The 11939-nt window shown below is 37.3% G+C and overlaps 2 pseudogenes across 1 annotated transcript; one reads left to right on the top strand and one right to left on the bottom strand.

The window, feature by feature from the left end:
- The first annotated feature begins 312 nt into the window (after window positions 1-312).
- On the top strand, window positions 313-4683 carry LOC110751482 (wax ester synthase/diacylglycerol acyltransferase 8-like; annotated as a pseudogene). The gene is made up of 5 exons (XR_015834658.1): window positions 313-1526; window positions 1996-2556; window positions 3059-3405; window positions 3748-3885; window positions 4317-4683. The product of XR_015834658.1 is annotated as a wax ester synthase/diacylglycerol acyltransferase 8-like (transcript).
- Window positions 4684-10875: 6192 nt separating this feature from the next.
- LOC148295807 (secreted RxLR effector protein 161 pseudogene) lies at window positions 10876-11634 on the bottom strand (annotated as a pseudogene).
- Between the last annotated feature and the right edge of the window lie 305 nt (window positions 11635-11939).

The raw sequence follows: 11939 nt of genomic DNA, 5'->3' as shown, positions 1-11939 counted from the left end.
GAGCTACCTGGTTCTTTAATGGAAAAAGATTCAAAACACGTTGGAAGTACTTTGTGATCAGGGACAAGTCGAACCCCTATCGGGAATTAATCCCACTCATTGAGTGTGGGGATACCTCATGGTATTTACCCAATTTTTTTTTTTTTTAATCAAAATGGGCCCCTTTGTACAGGGAAATGTCAAGGAACACTCATTTGTGAGTTTTGCATTTCATTTAAAAAAAACATGCGTACAGTGGTCAGCCTGGACCTCCTATAAATATGCTAGCAAAAAATAAAGAAACTACAACTTCTAATTGAGTTACCTAGAGCTCAAGAAAATGTTGTGAATTAGAACCAACTCACTCCCCTTTAGACCTTGTTGTTGATGGACTTTGGACAAGACTCAATGATGGATGAATCTTACACACACACACAGAAAATAATCAAGCACAAAAGACACAAGTGTTTATAGAGGTTCAGCAATTTGCCTACATCCTCTTTGGTGATCCCCTTGAGAAATTTCACTAGTGAAGATAGGTTACAACTTTGGTTTACAAATGGAAACCCCCTTAGAACACTACCCTCACAATCTGTTTCTCTCACACCCTTGCTCAACACCTTGATACACTTGAGAATTCTCTCCTCTTCTTGACTCACTAGTTCCCAGCTACTTTTCTTCCAACTCTCTCTAACTCTCTTACATTTCAGACTTGCTCACTCTTTCCTTTAATACATGAGCCTCTAGACTTGAGAGAAGACCCTTGCTTTGTCTCCTACGTTCTGCCCTTGAATACCTGACATACACCACAGGTTAGGCCAGCCACAAGCTATGTATTGATGGTTACTTGTGTAGCCACCCTATATAGAACCATAGGGTGGCTACACCTTGAAAACAAGTCTTCCAATGTCCTTCAATGCTACCTCCAACCTCCCAACTGATTGCCAATGTTCTTCTGACTTAGAAGTGACCCCTAGAGTCCTTGCAAGTAGGTAGGAGGCGATAGCCCTTGAAAATGGAGTCCAAAAACTCGAGGAATCAGAAACAGCACGTGCTGGGCGACCGGTCACAAGAAGGTTTTGCTCCAGACTTCGACTCTGCTTCGAAACGACCGGTCGCAAATAGCAGGCGACCGGTCGCGAATCGATATTGCTCCAGACTTCGACTCTGCTTCGAAACGACCGGTCGCAAATAGCAGGCGACCGGTCGCTAGTCCGAAACCTTGTATCCTTTATGCGAGCCAATTTTCCAACAGAAAACACGTATATAAATTAGATAAGAAGAAGAAGAAGAAGAAGAAGAAGAAGAAGAAGAAGAAGAAGAAGAAGAAGAAGAAGAAGAAGAAGAAGAAGAAGAAACGTACGATGGAGTCTGGGGTGCATGGAAATGAGCCCGTGAGTCCTACTGGCCAATGCCTCAACAGCTCTGTGCTATCCTTGTCAATTCTTGGTGTTTTGGAATTTGATATTCCAATCAATGAATCAAAGATCTTGTCATTCCTTCAGGATGTCTTTCTCCATATCAGCCCTCGATTCTCCTCCATCATGGTGTTTTTTTCCTCTCTATTCTTTTCTACCGTAAACCCTAATATACAAACATACATATATATATATATATATATATATATATATATATATATAGCTTTAATTGTGGGATTTCTCAAAATATTCGCCGTTAAAAGACAAACTGTCAATAACAAAGGCATCTTATTGATACAAAATCGATCCTTTAAGAAAGGATTCCCATATATATGCATACATTATGGTTAAATTTCTTAATTATTATATTATGGTGCATATGAATATATACTTTAATCTATGTTAGAAGAAAAAGAAAAACACATGCATTTGTGCATTTGTACTTATTTTGGATCATTACAAGTAGATATCATATTTGTTTTCAGTTAAAACTTTGGATGTAGCTTTGTTCTAATACTTTGTACTTTGTTTTAATACTTTCTGCGGTCAATTTAAAAATTATAGATGAGCATTTTATCATATGATTAAAAACGTGCAGGTTGACATTAACGGAGAGAAGCAATGGAAGAGGGTTGAAGTGAAGCTTAGAGATCACGTCCATGTTCCTATTTTTCCATCTGGAATGTCACCTAAATCTTATGATGATCATTTTCATGACTATATTTCAAACATAATACTTGAACAATATCCAAAAGACAAACCACTATGGGAAGTTCATATAATCAAGTACCCAACAAGCAGTGCAGCTGGCAACCTAATATTCAAGCTTCACCATGCCCTTGGTGATGGCTACTCCTTTATGAGTTCTCTGCTTTCTTGTCTTCAAAGAGCTGACAATCCTCTTCCGTTAACTTTTCCTTCGCGCCGGGGATTGAAGCGGGGTGGTGACAGCGAAAGTATTTTCAGGTGGGTGTCTGAGACTTTTGCCTCTGTTTTTGACACTGTGAAAGATTTCAGCTGGAACTCTTTGATTCAAGATGATCGCACACCAATAAGATCTGGGAATTATGGAGTTGAGTTTCTGCCAATGACAATATATCAAGCATCACATTCTCCCTTGATGAAATCAAACTTATCAAGACCAAGCTCAACACGGTAACAAACTTATCAAGCATCACATTCTCTCAACTTACCTAGTTCGTTTTCATTATGTTTCACACTTATTTTACTTTACTAATTTTCACACTTAGTAACAAACTTTAATTCCCAGCCTCATGTCCTCTTTCTCACCCACCCGATATTTTCATCTCAATCATATTTTGAGAAATCACAAGTAGTAACATCACATGGCGTTGTGATTATCATACCAAGAAATGACTCCCAAAGTCAAAGTGGAGAGTTTGAAATTTCTCATCCAAGAAAATAAGATACACTTGTTAGATTGTCATATAACGACCTATCATCCTACCATTAACCACCAAAGACCAAGCCGCCTGTTAGTACTAAATGAGAAGTTGACTACACGGAAACCTATTAAATGTTGACCATAAATATGGAAATCTATTAAATGGTGAACTTAAATATTTTTGCACAACGTTGTACATACTGACTTCTTTCATGTATCACGTGTTTAACGAATTTATTTTTTGTGGCAGACGGTGTAAATGATGTGATAGCTGGAGCACTGTTCTTTGCCACTCGACTGTACATGCAAGAGAAGAGCCAAAAATCAAGCACTGCAAGTTGCACAGCCTTGGTTTTGGTCAATACCAGGATCACTCATGGTGATTACAAGCCGATCAAAGAGATGGTCAAACCGGATTCCGAGATGCCGTGGGGGAACCAAATGGCCTTCATGCCGGTGACCATGCCCAAGTTAACTGAATTTTCAAACCCACTGGACTTCGTGTTCAAAGCACAAAAGCTTATAAAGAGGAAGAGAAGTTCTTTTGCTGTTTACGTCAACAAGAAGATGTTAGAAATCGTGAAGAAAATTAGAGGCTATGAGGTGGCCATCATTCCTAAATAAATTAATTTCACTATAAGAAAACATAATTAATATCCATTGACATCCGTGACATAAAATGAGGTTGCTAAAAACACTATTGGCTCAGGTCCTAACATAGCTAACACATGATTATTTGTACCCATTGTAACATAGCTAACACATGATTATTTGTACCCATTGTGCCCTTAGATCTTAATAGTGCTTTTAGCCAACTCATTTGCCACATCATATCAGTCGCTATTAATGTTTTTTCTTGTAGCGTAATGTATTTGTTTTCTTACATACTTAGAAGAATATATAACATAACGTATTCCTCCTTTGGAATTGGTACCGGTGTTGCAGGGAGCATCAAGATACATGCACAGCAGATTGAAGAACTCGAGCCTCATGATATCAAATATGATAGGGCCAGCGGAGCAAATGGCTTTGGCGGATCATCCAGTTAGAGGAGTTTACTTTATGGTGTTAGGTATACCGCAGGTATGTGGTTATTACTTATTAGTGTCTATTTGCGGAATTTTATCGTGTGCCAATTATATTTCACATTTCTCTTAGAATACACATCACATAATTACAGTGATCCGCTAGATAAATATTATATGTAACCAGTTCAATATTAGTCTTTTTTTATTGCGACTTGCGATGGGCTGTGACATTGTGGTGGGGTGGAGGGAGGTTAGGGATGGGGTGTCCTTCTCATATTCGGTCCTACAAGGGCACATTGTATAATTTGTTCACGTGTTATAATATAAGTAGATATTTATTAATCTTATTCTCTAAAATTGGAAATCTTAATCATATCGTCCATTCATGTTATAACACGTGCACAGGTTGTACCACGTAATCGTATTCTAGTACCATACAATAATTTTCATAGTCTGATTCAAATGTTTCGATTAATGGTTTTGCAGGACCTTATCGTAACAGTAGTCAGTTACATGGGAAAGCTGAGGATTGCCTTCGGAACTCAAAATGGCCTAATTGATCCCGAGAAATTCAAGGCCTGCATGGAAAATGCCTTTAAGATGATATTGGAGGCCACATACAATATTCCTACGCGGACATATTAGAAGCGCCTCTCCACCGTTTGGCTTCGTTTAATCATATATGAATTGTGCTCAGTGAAATAAAAATCATGTTAATCTATGCTATTTTAATATGTTTGGTGTGGTTATGTATAAAAGACCTCGATTTGGAGTTTACGATCATATCTGAATTGTGTTCCGTGAAATAACAATCATATTAAATCTTTGTTATGTTATATATGTTTGTTTTGGTTATGTATTATGGGGGAATAGTATAGAGAAGTAATGTGAAGCATAAAAAGATAATGGAATTTTCTATCGCAATTTGTGTTCTTATTCAACTTTGGTATCTACTGTTTACATCCTTATAAATGATGGAGAACTCATAATTTCTGGGTTAAAAATATAATTGTGAGAGCAGAATTTCACATGCGAATCACAAAATAACACGTGGACAAGAATTGGAACAATAGACAACACCTCCCTTCAGAAAGAGGAAAAATAGAAGACAAAACCGTTGATGCCAAAGTGCCTATTCCATGGCATTAAATTCATAACTATTTAAGACCCACTTCCTCACCATTTCTTTTTCACTAACTCTCCACCATCAACACCTCTTTAATCTATTTAATCCATCATGATCCCTTCACTGCCCACCATGAATACATTAACCTTCTACTTTGCCCACTATAAATTTGTCGTCCACTCTTTTTGTAAAGACACACCATTACGACAGATTTCTTTCTCCATATCTTTCAAAGGATATGTTTTCATTGTAAGCAATTGCTAGAACTCTAGCTAAGGTTAAAGGAAATGTACTATTTGAGTAAGTTTGTGCGCATTGTTCTTTGATCCAGCATATGGTATGAAAAATTGGTAATTCTTTTATTTTTGGTTGTTTAAAAATTTCATGTTCTTTTAGTATAATTTATGTTAAGTGCTATTATCTTTTCATGATCGTTCAATTGTATTTTTCTCATTGTTAAGAACTAGCTCAGCACTCTTTTAATTTATAAGAACCGACATTGAGCAGTTCAATTTTTCTAAAAAAATCATTAATAAAAGACAAATATTGTAAAATTAAATTGATTTTACTTTCTTAATCTTCTGATTAAAGTTTCTCTATGATAATTTTAATCAAGTTATAATTTGGATTAAAGAGTAAGAAACATGTCTTTCTTAAAAAACTGAACTTTGGTGCGTTTGTATTTCCATCACTAATTCGATCTTAAACTCAATCTCAACAATATTCAAATCAAATTACATTTTCATTTTTGTTGTCACTTTTATTTTGGTACGTTTACTTGCTTCTTTGTGTTCAAAACTTTCACTATATGCTCCTTGAATATACAATACTACGACTTTGCAACAAGTTTTTGGGTAGTAATAATCTTGGAAGTCCAAGTACCCTATCGTCGATGAGCATGTAGGAAAAAGTCTGAACACAAAGACGCAATGAAATGTACCAAAATGAAAACGACAACAAAAATGAAAAGGTGATTTGATTTGAATATTATAGATATTGAGTTAAAATTGAAATATCAATGATAAAAATACTAAGGCATCAAAGTTTAATTCTTTAACAGTGCATTTGGATGAGGGAAATAAACTTGGGATTTTGACAAAAGTTAGAATTTCTAAATTGACATGAACCAATTCTCGTGTTTGGATTAAAAAAAACATAGAAATATAGAAATTCCACGTGGGAAAAAAATGGAATTTGGAGATCATAAATCCCAACTTTAAATTCTATTTAAAGGTCGTCATTTCTAAAATCCCAGAGATTGAGTTTTTAAAAATTCAGTGTTTTAGGAAATTTACAAATAAAGGTTAAATTTTGTGTTTTAAATCCGTCATCCAAAGAAGAAACTTTACAAATTCTAGAACATTAATTTCCGTCATTTATGAAATCCTTTGTGGGATCAAAGAACAATTCACAAACTTAGTCAAAGAACATTTCCTTTAGCCTTAGCTAGAGTTTTAGGAACTCATCACAAAGAAAACATAATTTAACTCCTTGAACGAGATGGAAAAAAATTGTAATGGTGTGTCTTTGTAAAAAGGGTGGATGAAATTGATACTTAGGTGACGAGGGGTAAATTTATCTAAACAAACAAGACACAACAACACAACAATCAAGAGAACACACACATCATGCCACAAGGTACCTGCACCCTTAGAAGATTACTAGTGACAACTTAGGCACTCAGAAGGACCCATCAATCTGGGCATCCCCTGTGCTAGCAACAACTATGGTGAAAGTGTGTGAAGTCATCAATATCAATTAAACAGCAAACAGCAGATATAGATGACTAGTCAAACACCAAGAACAGAAACCCAGAAATGCAAAACAGATTTTGTTTACCCAGAAACCCACCATTGGGAAAAACTGGGAGTCATCAACCGACTAGGCAATCCACTAAGTAGAAAAAGATTCTTACAAAGGAATACAAGCAAGCTCAATAAAAACTTAGATCTATTTAGGAAGATGAGCTATACCTCCTTTGTGCAATCTTCTTCTCCAACTTAGCAAAGCTTGAAGCTATGTTCTTCATGGCAATGGCAGCTCCTTCTCCAGCTCGTTCATCCCATGGCACTAGCTTGCAAGCTCCAACTTAGAACGAAACCAAACTTTGGATTCAAGGGAGAAAGACCAATTTCTTCAAGAAACCATACTCTTGAAGAAATCAGTCATGAATCCGATCTAGATCTATATGTGAGAATGATTTAAATAGCTAGATGTAGATTCATATTTCAAAAGCAGTTTTTCAAAAAGAAATCAATTAGAAAAACTCATAGATGAAATATATGGTTTTCTCTTGAGGAAGAAGAGAAAGATGGCAAGCCAATCTTTCCAAAACTTCCACACAAAAGAGACGGCTTCCAAATGAGGGATTTTCTTGCTTTTACAGACAAAAGAATCCCTTAGGTCAGACTGACACATGGCAGCTGAGAGAGAAAATAGAATAGGACAAAACAGATGGTTAACCAGCAGGAAATCGCACTGAGCAAAGATGACTAGTCATCTTTTATGAAAACAGTTTTAATGCATGATATGCAATGCATGATTTACCTTTGTTAAATTGCTTGAACCTCCATAGGATAGATGAGATTTAAGAACACTTAGAGATGCTAATCTTAATCTATCCTTGAGCTTGATAAATACATATAAAAGACCTATTACAAAATTGTCAAGGGAAGCCAAAAGAATTAATCAAAATTCATACATTAACAATCTCCCCCTTTTTGGCTTTCCTTGACAACACTCTCTCTCATGAACACTCAATCCAAAACCAAACCTAAGAGGATGATTTAAATGAAGTACCTGCAAAAACATCAACCAAACTTCCAGCACAAGACAAGCATATTATATCTCAGAATTTTAAAGTTTAAACAATATGCAATATGTGCAATAAGGGGGTTGAGATTGTTCTCCCCCTTGTTGATAAGGAAAGAGCAAAAAGGCAAGGAAATAAAACAGCAAATAGAGGAAATAAACAGAGGGCAGAAAACTGAATTGAACACAAAGCATATAGTGATTACAAGACAAATTACAGCTGTTCAAAAACAAGATAACAACAACTCCCCCTAACATGCTGCACATACCACCCAACCAAAAACAAGGAAAAGAACCACAATGTAATTACAAAAACAAAGACGTCCAATCTGCCCAAAAAGAACACCCCACCAAGATCACAGGAACCCCACACTGTGATAACAAAATAAACCATCTAAACAGTCCACAAAGACTCCCCCTATCTAGGACACAACCTAAACAAGCCTCTAGCTAAAAAAAACAGAGAATCAGTAGACTCATTCAGATGCAGCAGAAGCATCAGAGTCCTCCGAGGTAGGAGCAGCTTGAGGATCCACGTTAGCAGCAGCAGCAGCAGCAGACGAGGAAGATGGAATGAGGCTCATGAGGTGCTGTATGTGTCTCTCTTTGGCAGCAAACTCAGTTCTGAGAGAAGCATTGGCGGAAGCAGATGACACAGAGGAGAGAAAAGAGCTAGACACCTTCTGGCCAAGGGCAAGGGAGGCTTTGCCAAACGGAGCAATGGGAGGAGTCCACTGATCAGAATCAAGAAAAGGCACCTTATGACGCTCACAGAGAAGCTGGATCAGACAAGGGAAGACAAGAGTTCCCTTGTGTTTCCTACCATGGCCTAAAGTCTTCCCAAGAATAGCATGATAAAGAATATCCCCAAAGGGAATTTTATCATGATTCACCATGGATATCATGAGTTGACAGGCAGCTAAGGTGGGATTCGAATTGTTCCCAGTAGGGAGAACATTATGCCTAACAAAATCCCAAAGGAACTTATAGAAAGGGGACATATATGACTTAATGGGAAGGCCCTTAGAGGTCAGAGGCATAGACTCATCAGGATAAGCCATGGCCTTAAACAAGTCTATCGTATACGCAGAAGAAACAGCAGTAAATTTCTCAGAAGTAAAACCAGGGAAAGACCTAAAGCCCAACTACCGATTGATGACAGACGGTTTCAGAAGAATTGGGACAGACCTAACAACAACTTGAAAGTTGGATTCCTTAGGATCAGCAGGAAAATTAGAATAAAATTCCCGAATAACAGAAGAGTTAAAATTACCAGAGAGAGACATGAGGGAGTGAAGATGATAATGCTAAAAAATCTGAGTGGCAGATTCTTGAGCAGCCAAGGGGAGAGCTTCAACCTGGTAAGATCTCTCAGGCACGAAAATCCTCTTAGAAACAACATCCGCAAAGAAGGAGGCAGCCTCAGGGGACACAAATGGAGAAGACTCCTCAACAGGAGGAGAGGAGGAAGATTGAGTCCTAGGAACCCTAGGAACAGAAGAGGACGACCTGGTGCGATGCTTGGAGGAAAAGATGGGATTTGAAGAAGACATGGCTCGCCGGAATTGAAGGTCGAAATACAGAGAAGAAAGGGGGAAAAAAAATGAAAACCCAAATTAGAAGAGGCAGAGAAGAAAGCGACAGAAGGGAGAGGTGCAAAGACAAGAAAAAGAGAAAAAATATTCGAAGAAAGAAGGACTGAAAAAGAACAGCCAACAGAAAAAAAAAAACGAAGAAGACTCAGACTCGAAGACTCAGACAAGGGTTTCGAAAGGGACTGAAGCGGCGTTAAGAGAAACAGAAAAAGAAGACAAACACACGAGGGGGAAAAAGACCTAAAAAGGAAAAGACAAAAAAGAAACTGACCCAAAAGAAGGAAGAAACCGCTAAAACCAAAAAAAATAAAATCGCGAAAAACAAGAGAGATGTACCGGGTAGGGGAAAAAAAAAACGGTTGACTGGTCAACAACAAGCATGAGAACAGAGTCAACGAAAGTATTATCAGGAAATGTGGCTAACCCAACACAATAGATGACAAGGCAACCAAAACAAGAGCATGACAGGTACCATATTTAGAATCAACCCTGTGAAAGACATGTTTCGTTTCGAAAAACACAAGGAAGAACTAGCAAATAACTCAAGTGATCAAAGATGCATCAGCAAATATCCTAGACCAAATCCTCAAGCACATGATTTTTTTAAAAAAAATATATATATAAAAAGCATATGCAAGGAACATAAGCAAACAGCGCTGAGAGGGAGAGTATGAAATGCAGCTAATGCTCAAAGATAGGGCACATTTTGGAATAGGGGGTTTAGAGCCAAGGGACACACAAGATGATGTCATATCTCTCTTGGAGAGACAAGTATACAATGAAAAGTAAAGACATGATCAGAGTAGGCTCAAACAGCAAGTAACATCACTCTCTAAAGACAAAATATTGTAAGATTTATTTTGATTCACTTGCACAACCCAGACAAAAGTGCTTGAATGGCCCAATTTTACGGCTCTTTGCTCTAGATGCTTCAAACAACACCTTATACCTTCCTAGAGCCGTGACTACATTGGTCACACTTCCTTTTTTATTATTTTTTATTTTTTAATGTTATTGTTATGTGAAATATCTGAATAGAATGACTAAGAGAGTGAGACAAGCGAAGAGACAATAACAATGATAGTCCAAAAGATAATCATAGACACTTGACCCACCAAGAGGATAAGAGAGCACAAGGTAAGTCGCAACTAAAAGCTCTAAACAAGAAAAAGGGGTTGTGCACAAATCTGAAAAGCACAAGCAGCAGTCAAACTCCACACTATCAGAGAGGTGAGAGATGAAACCATGACATATTCAAGAAAACACATGTTGTTAGGTAAATTGAAATGTGCTGAAGACAAGGAAACAGACATGCTAATCAATCAATTGAACAAAGGCCAATGGACTGTCTGAGTGTGACATGTTTCTGAAAGTCCAAGGCCTTGGTGAGTATATCTGCAAGTTGTTTTTCAGAAGGGACAAACTCTAAAGTTAAAATTTTGTCTTCCACAAGCTCTCTAATAAAATGATGCCTTATGTCTATATGCTTTGTTCTAGAGTGTTGAACAGGATTTTAAGAGATATCAATGGCACTCATGTTGTCATAATAGATTAGAAAGCACGATTGAGCAAGACCATAGTCATCCAACATTTGTCTCATCCAAAGAAGTTGAGTGCAGCAACTCCCAGCTACCACATACTCTGCTTCAGCAGTGGATAGTGAGACAGAGTTCTGTTTTTTGCTATGCCAAGCAACAAGGTTGTTGCCTACATAAAAGACCCCCCCAGAAGTGCTCTTTCTATCATCACTACAACCTGCCCAATCGGCATCACTATACCCAACAAGATTGACACAAGTGTCATAGGTATACCACAGCCCAAACTCAACAGTCCCACTCACATATTTTATGATTCTCTTAACAGCAAACAAGTGAGAATCTTTACGATCACTTTGAAATCTAGCACACACACCAACACTATAAGATATGTCAGGTCTACTAGCAGTCAAGTAGAGAAGACTTCCTATCATGCTTCTATAGAGAGTTTCATCCACATTTTTACCAAGCAAGTCCCTATGAATCTTAGCACTAGTGCTCATTGGAGTTCTTGCATATTTTGCACCCTCCAAACCAAATTTTTTCACAAGATTTTTTGCATATTTAGATTGAGAAACAAAGATCCCATCATGACTTTGTTTGATTTGAAGACCTAAGAAGTAGTTTAGCTCACCCACAAGACTCATTTCAAATTCACTAGTCATGACATGTATAAACTCTTGAACATGCAAATCAGAGGTAGAACCAACCACAATATCATCAACATAAACTTGAGCAATCAAGACATCCTTTTTAAATCTTTTGACAAACAAAGTTTTGTCAACCGACCCCCTAACATATCCATTTCCTAGAAGATGAGAGGATAACCTCTCATACCATGCTCTAGGAGCTTGTTTCAACCCATAGAGTGCCTTTTTTAAACGAAACACATCATTAGGATGATGGGGATCTTCCAAACCCTTTGGTTGCTCAACATAGACCTCTTCATTTAAAATACCATTCAAAAAAGCAGTTTTGACATCCATTTGATAAAGTTTGAATTTCAAGTGACAAGCAATGGCAAGAAGTAATCTAACAGATT

The sequence above is a fragment of the Prunus avium genome, chromosome 3 (genome assembly GCF_965620075.1).
Source record: "Prunus avium chromosome 3, drPruAviu1.hap1.1, whole genome shotgun sequence".
Lineage (NCBI taxonomy): Eukaryota > Viridiplantae > Streptophyta > Magnoliopsida > Rosales > Rosaceae > Prunus > Prunus avium.
The sequence above is the reverse complement of the archived record's forward strand: the minus strand, read 5'-3'. Positions and strand labels throughout refer to the sequence as shown.